Genomic DNA, 6000 nt, shown 5'->3' on the forward strand with positions numbered 1-6000 from the left:
CTTGCAAAGCTCTGGGGGGTTAAAATGAGAACACAGTTCCTACTTCAAGAAGCTCTGGGTCCTGTGGGATAAACAGGCAAATAGACACCCTGCAATTATGTAGTATGGCCAGTGTCTCAATAAGGGGTGGATCCAGTGCAGAAGGGACCAGGAAGGGTCAGCATGGAGGGGCTAGGAATTCAGTCATGCACAGCTGGCAAGTCTGGTATCGGATCACTATGCCAGGTGGAAAGAGGAGCATCCAACTGGACACTTGCATTGACCTGTAGACCATTCTCCAGGTACATGTGTCTCCCTGGGACCTCTCCTCCAGCTTTCATCTTCCCAGACCCCACTCTGACATATGCTTCTCTCTCCTTTCAGTTGGTGATTCAGCAATCTCAAATCTTGCCTATTGTCAGTGTAACAATACCAAGGGCAAGATGAATGGGAGACTTCACACTGCCAGCAGAGTGAAAGCTGGCATGCTCTCTGGTGATGCCCATAAGGAGGAAGATGCCTGTGGCCCAGGCATCCCACCAACAGGCCTCTACTCTGGAGAAACAGCAGTCGTGGGCACCAGGGAGGCAGTACAGCACAATGCTATTCTCTGCAGCATTTCTATGACAGTGAAGCCTCGCACATCAGCAATAAAGAGATGAATACATGGGGAAGCACACATCATAGGATGCTGTAGAGAAGTTAAAATAGATTCACACTTACCAGCCTTGCTAACTTTTATAATCATCATGTGAGGAAAAGGAGATGTTCCAGAAAGATATAGGCAGTATGAGACCATTTATACAGATGAAAACCCAACAAAATGATACATAAAAATGTTTCTGGATGAATAAATATCTAGTAAAGACATAAAAACATGACAGTGACAAACAGCAAGTTTCTGATAGTCATTACCATTGGGGAGGGAAAAATGGAGTGAGGTTGACAACCTACAGGATAATTCAAGTATGTCTGTAATGTCTAATTTCTTAAAATTAAAAGAAAATCTCCACTTTACACACATCACTAGCTACTGACCTATCTGTTCCCTCCCTTTATAGTAGAATTTCTCAAAAGAATACTTTAGACTTTCTGTCTGTGTTGTCAAATTTCATACATGCCTCAACCTGCTTTCATCTGGGTCTGGTCCCTGGAAGACACAAAAACAGCTATTGCCAAAATACATGATGACTGCTATGTCACGAAATCTGGCAGACAACAACAATATGGGGTGGTGGTGGTATGTGTGTAGACACACACGCACACACACACACATACTGTTTCAACATAGAAAACAGTGAATGTGTCATCCAGTTTTAGCACATCTTACCATTGTTCCTTATTTGCTTCAAATTTTCTTCTAAAATCCTCCGTCTTCCCCTCCCGCTACCCCATCTAATCTGTTTGCTTCTGCAAGCTGCTGGGTCTGGTGTTTTTTTTCCTCTCCAATGCCGACGCCCAGCAGGAGGCAGCACAGTGGCACAGCCACTCTGAGATGCAGGGCAATCCAGGCCCCACCACTAACCAGCCTTGTCATCTGGACAGATTCTAAAATGCCCAGGCCTCAGTGTCCTCATCTCAGATTAATTGGGGGCTCAATGACCTGACACATGGAAAACTCTTGAAAAGAGCAGATCACAGAGGTGCATCTCCATCATGGCCTGCCAAGGCTCTGTGTACTCTCCCTTGGGCTACTGTAGTGATGTCTGGGGGTCCATACATCCATGCTCCCTCCTCCAGTGTTTCCCACACTAAGGGCAGAGAAGGGTAACAAACCTCAAAACTGTCTAAGTAACCACATTGGCTTAAAACACTTTAGGCTTCTCTCCACTCTTTTCAGAATAAAGAGCCAGCTGGCCAGGTCCCCAAAGCCTGTATGGCCTGATCCTGCCCACTTTGTCCACACTACCCTGCACTCATCTGCGGGTTTTCAACAAAACTGCTCTCCCTGAAGGGCCTTTGGATCTGCTGTTCTCTTGGCCTCAAAGTCTTTATTGGCCCCTAAGCCTGTAGCCTTGTCAGTGTTCATCTTTCTTCCAGGCTTGAGCCCTTTTAGACCCACCAGCAGTTGATTTATTCAACAGTAATTTATTGAGCACCTGCACTGGGATGTAGCAGGGAACCCAGAGCCCAGTTTCTATGTTCAGGGAGTGCCCAGTACCTGGGAAGCAGCACAAAGCTGACAGCTGAGAACCCACGAAAGGGAGAGGCGCACGTCAGGGGATTTGCAGCAGGAGTGCTTACATAACAGGGCATCTTGAAGCCTTCTCCAAAAATTCAGAAAATTTATCATCGCTACCCATAACTAAGAAAGGGAAAAGAGAAGTCCAGGCAGAGGAAACAACATGTTCAAAGGCACTGAATTAGGAAAAGAACCTGATACTTTTGAAGAACTAGCAATTTAAAGGGCAAATCAGGGAGAGGGGAGACTGGGGGAGAATGAGGAAATGCATCCAGTTTGGAGCTGCTGGAGGCACTGGCCAGGAGAGAATGGAGCAGCCTCCCAGCCTCAGACAGAGGGGTGCACACTGAAGGGGGCAAAGAGAAAGGAGGCTGCTTGCCCACAGAAGAGGGCCCCTTCTATTTCCCCACCCACATGGGAGAAATAAAAAGACAGCTTGCGTGAGTATACAAGTCTGACTTCAATTCAAGGATGCAGTGCCGGCAAGGATGCAGTGCCGGCAAGGAGTTAAAGTACCCTTCCCATCCCTCCTTATCACAGTGGAAGTGCCCCTTTTTACAGGAAGCCCTCCTGAACTGCTGGGACTCACACTGTTCTTTTTTTTCCCCCAGCTATCCCCTGGACCTCTGTCTGTGCCCAAACCAGGCAGAGTCAGGCTCATTTCTGTGGGTTGAATGTGTCTACTTTAGAGATAGACTAGAACAAGTTAAACAGCTTCTGTTTCTCCTTTACTCAGGGCAAAGCAGCTGGCAAGGTGCCAGCAGACAGAGGAAAGGTTGCTCTGCTCTGAACGCTGGTGATGTGCCCACAAGCTTAATCCAGGCATGACTTGAGGGGCTCAGGGAAACACCCACTGGGCACAATGCTTCCTTCTCGTTCCAGGGCTGTGCAGATTATACGTCAGGGTTCTCCAGAGAGAATGTGTATCTTCTCCAAGAAGATATGTGCAGGTATATGAAAGAGGAGATCTATTCTAGGAATTGACTCATAAGTTGCCATCATGAATTGACAGCAGCCAAGAAGTTGCACAACCTGCCGTCTGCAAGCTGGAGACCCTGGAAAGCTGATGGTGTAATTCAGTCTGAGTCTGAAGGTCTGATAACAGGGGGGCTAATGGTGTAAGTCCCAATTTGGGTCCAAAATCCCAAGAACTAGAGTGCTGGAGTCCAAGGGCAGGAGAAGATGAGAGAGCAAATTCTCCCTTCCTCCACCTTTTCTTTCTATTTGGACCTCCATGGTTTGGATGATGCCCATCCACACTGGGGAGGGCCATCTTCTAACTCAGTTCACCAATTCAAGTCCTAATGTCTCCTGAAAATACCTTCACAGTTACACACAGAAATAATGTCTTACTAGCATTCTGGGCATCCCTTAGCTTAGCCCAAATTGTCATATAAAATTAACCATCTCACAGATGGTGGTCTTGGGGGTGCAGACAATGTGGCGAGTTGCCCCAATTTCTCCAGTCTCTGGATAGGTTACTTATCTCCTTAATGAAAAAATATCTGAGTGGGAGAGGTGGCCAGTCTGTGGTGGACAGAAAGGGTGTTTAAAGGGTTGGGATGCCAGAGGACACTTCTCAGTTACTTGGAGCAGCCTTGTGAGCAGGATACCAAACCATCTCCTTTGATTCCTGAGGCCTGCCTTTCTTTCTCTCTACCTGGCCCCTCCCTTCCAGGTCCAGTTATGGGTTATGAATCTCAGCTGCTCATCAAAATCCCTGGGGAGCTCAGCAAATGGATGTGTAGGTCCCACCCCCAGGGCTGCTGATGCAGCTGGTCTGGGTGGGACCCTGACTTTAGTATTTTGTACAAGCATCCTGGAGGTTCAAGTGTTCTGTCAGAACTAGAGGCACCTCCTGGAGACTCAGCACCTTCAGAAACTGGTGTGTTTGTTTGCATCACTTATGTCTGCTTTGATGGCTATCACATCTTCACAACATGGGCTGCTGAATGACAATGATGATTCTCCTTTTTCCCCTCTTCTTCCATCTTCCATCCATTTGTGGAAAGAAAATTATTAAGATTCTTGCATTAGTAGACACTGCTTAAGACTCTGGGGGTGGAGCTGTGAATAAAATAGTACAGCTGCTGGTGGAATGAGATTAACATAAATAAATAAATGAATAAATGTGAAATATGTCAGGTGGGCATAGGTGCTGTAATAAAAAAATAGGGAGGGAATATACTGTCATGAGGATAAAGCTGTTTTGGATGAGTTGGGAAAGAAAGATCCCTCTGATCAAATGGCATTGAATAGAGACTTGGAGACTGTGGGAGAAATCCACATTGTCATCTGGGGGAAGAGCCCTTCTGGCTGAGGAAACAGGCTGTACAAAGGCTCTGAGGTGGGAGCAGTAACTGTTATTTCATTTTCTTCTACTTCTCTTTCCATTGCTTCTCCTGCTCTGTCTACTTCTTGAGCTTTCAGCCTCCTTTTCCTCTTTTTCTGTCATCATCATCATCATCATCGTCATTGTCGTCATCGTCGTCTTCACCAAAACGCTTCTGAGTCCATGCAGCCCTGGATCTCTGTTGATGGAAGCATACATCTGGGTGGGCTTCTTCCTGATGATGTAACTCCCTGTGCCAGGTTAGCAAGTAGCCACCCAGTGCTGTTGCATACCTCTATGCTTTGTTCTCACTCTTCCCTATGTCTTGGAATGTCTTCCTGTCCTTTTTTTTCCATCTGAAAAGCTCCTATTCACTCTTTAAAACCATGCTTAGGCATTTCATCTGAAACCTTTCAGACACTGCACTAAATACTTCTACATTCAGAATCTCATGGAGTTCTTCCCAAAATACAGCAGGGGAGATATTTTTATTAAAATTGTTCTTATTTGAGAAGAAGGACCTCTCTGGGATTCAGACAGGCTAGATGAGACTTAAAGGCTGCACAGTCAGGAAATGACAGTGCTGGAACTAGCACCTACTTTGTTCTGCCCCCAGAAACCTGACACCAATCTATTCCAGGAGCAGATAATGCTTGGAGTCTTAGCTCCCCCCTAAGCTGTCTTGCCTTTCAAGTCCACTCATCCAAACCTACCCACTTTTCAGAGCTCAGCTCAAATGCTACCGTTGTCATAGGAGCTCCCTGATCACTCTCACTGGAACTGAACCCCTCCTCCTCCTAGCTCTTTCTGTGCCCTAAGGTTGCAATCTTTTCCTACTGCTCCCTGTCTCATCTCTCTGACTGGGAGTAACTTTTTGAGGCAGGGGCCATGGTTGACAGTCTCTCTCTTTCCAATAGCTAGCTGTGGCCAGAAGAAGCTTCCCTGTGTGTTTACAAGTAGACACAGGTTACTGCAAGGAGAGCACAAGGCATGGAATGTGCAGTCCTACACACACCTGGGCCATGGAATACTGCCCATGCTCTGTATTTAAGATGTCTTTGGCTGCCAGGCACAGAAAATCCTCAAGTCAGCTCCACTGAAGGAAAAGAGGTCCCTGTGTCATGGGGGCAGGGAGAACTGCATGGAGGCAGGAAAATTTTCCTGGAAGAGTGGGCCAATTTTGCAGGAGGGCTCTCTGGGCTAGTAGGACATGTGTGCATTTATCCACTCACTCATTCAGCAGCAGTTCCTTGACCACAACTCTTCTCTATGCTGAGGGCTGGGGTCAAGGTGAATCAGCCACAGGCCCTGCCCTCAATGAGCTCCCCAACTAGCAGGCACATAGACACCTAAACAGACATTGAGACTCAATGTGACTGTGCTGAAATGGGGCTGGAGGAGAGTGCCATGGGAGCCCAAATGAGCACAGAAGCTCTTCTGAACAGAAATGCTGAAATGACACCTGCAGGAGGACTGTTATTGGCTGGGCATGGGGAGGGGTGGAGGT

This window comes from Hipposideros armiger, unplaced genomic scaffold (assembly GCF_001890085.2).
Source record: "Hipposideros armiger isolate ML-2016 unplaced genomic scaffold, ASM189008v1 scaffold_782, whole genome shotgun sequence".
Classification (NCBI taxonomy): Eukaryota; Metazoa; Chordata; class Mammalia; order Chiroptera; family Hipposideridae; genus Hipposideros; species Hipposideros armiger.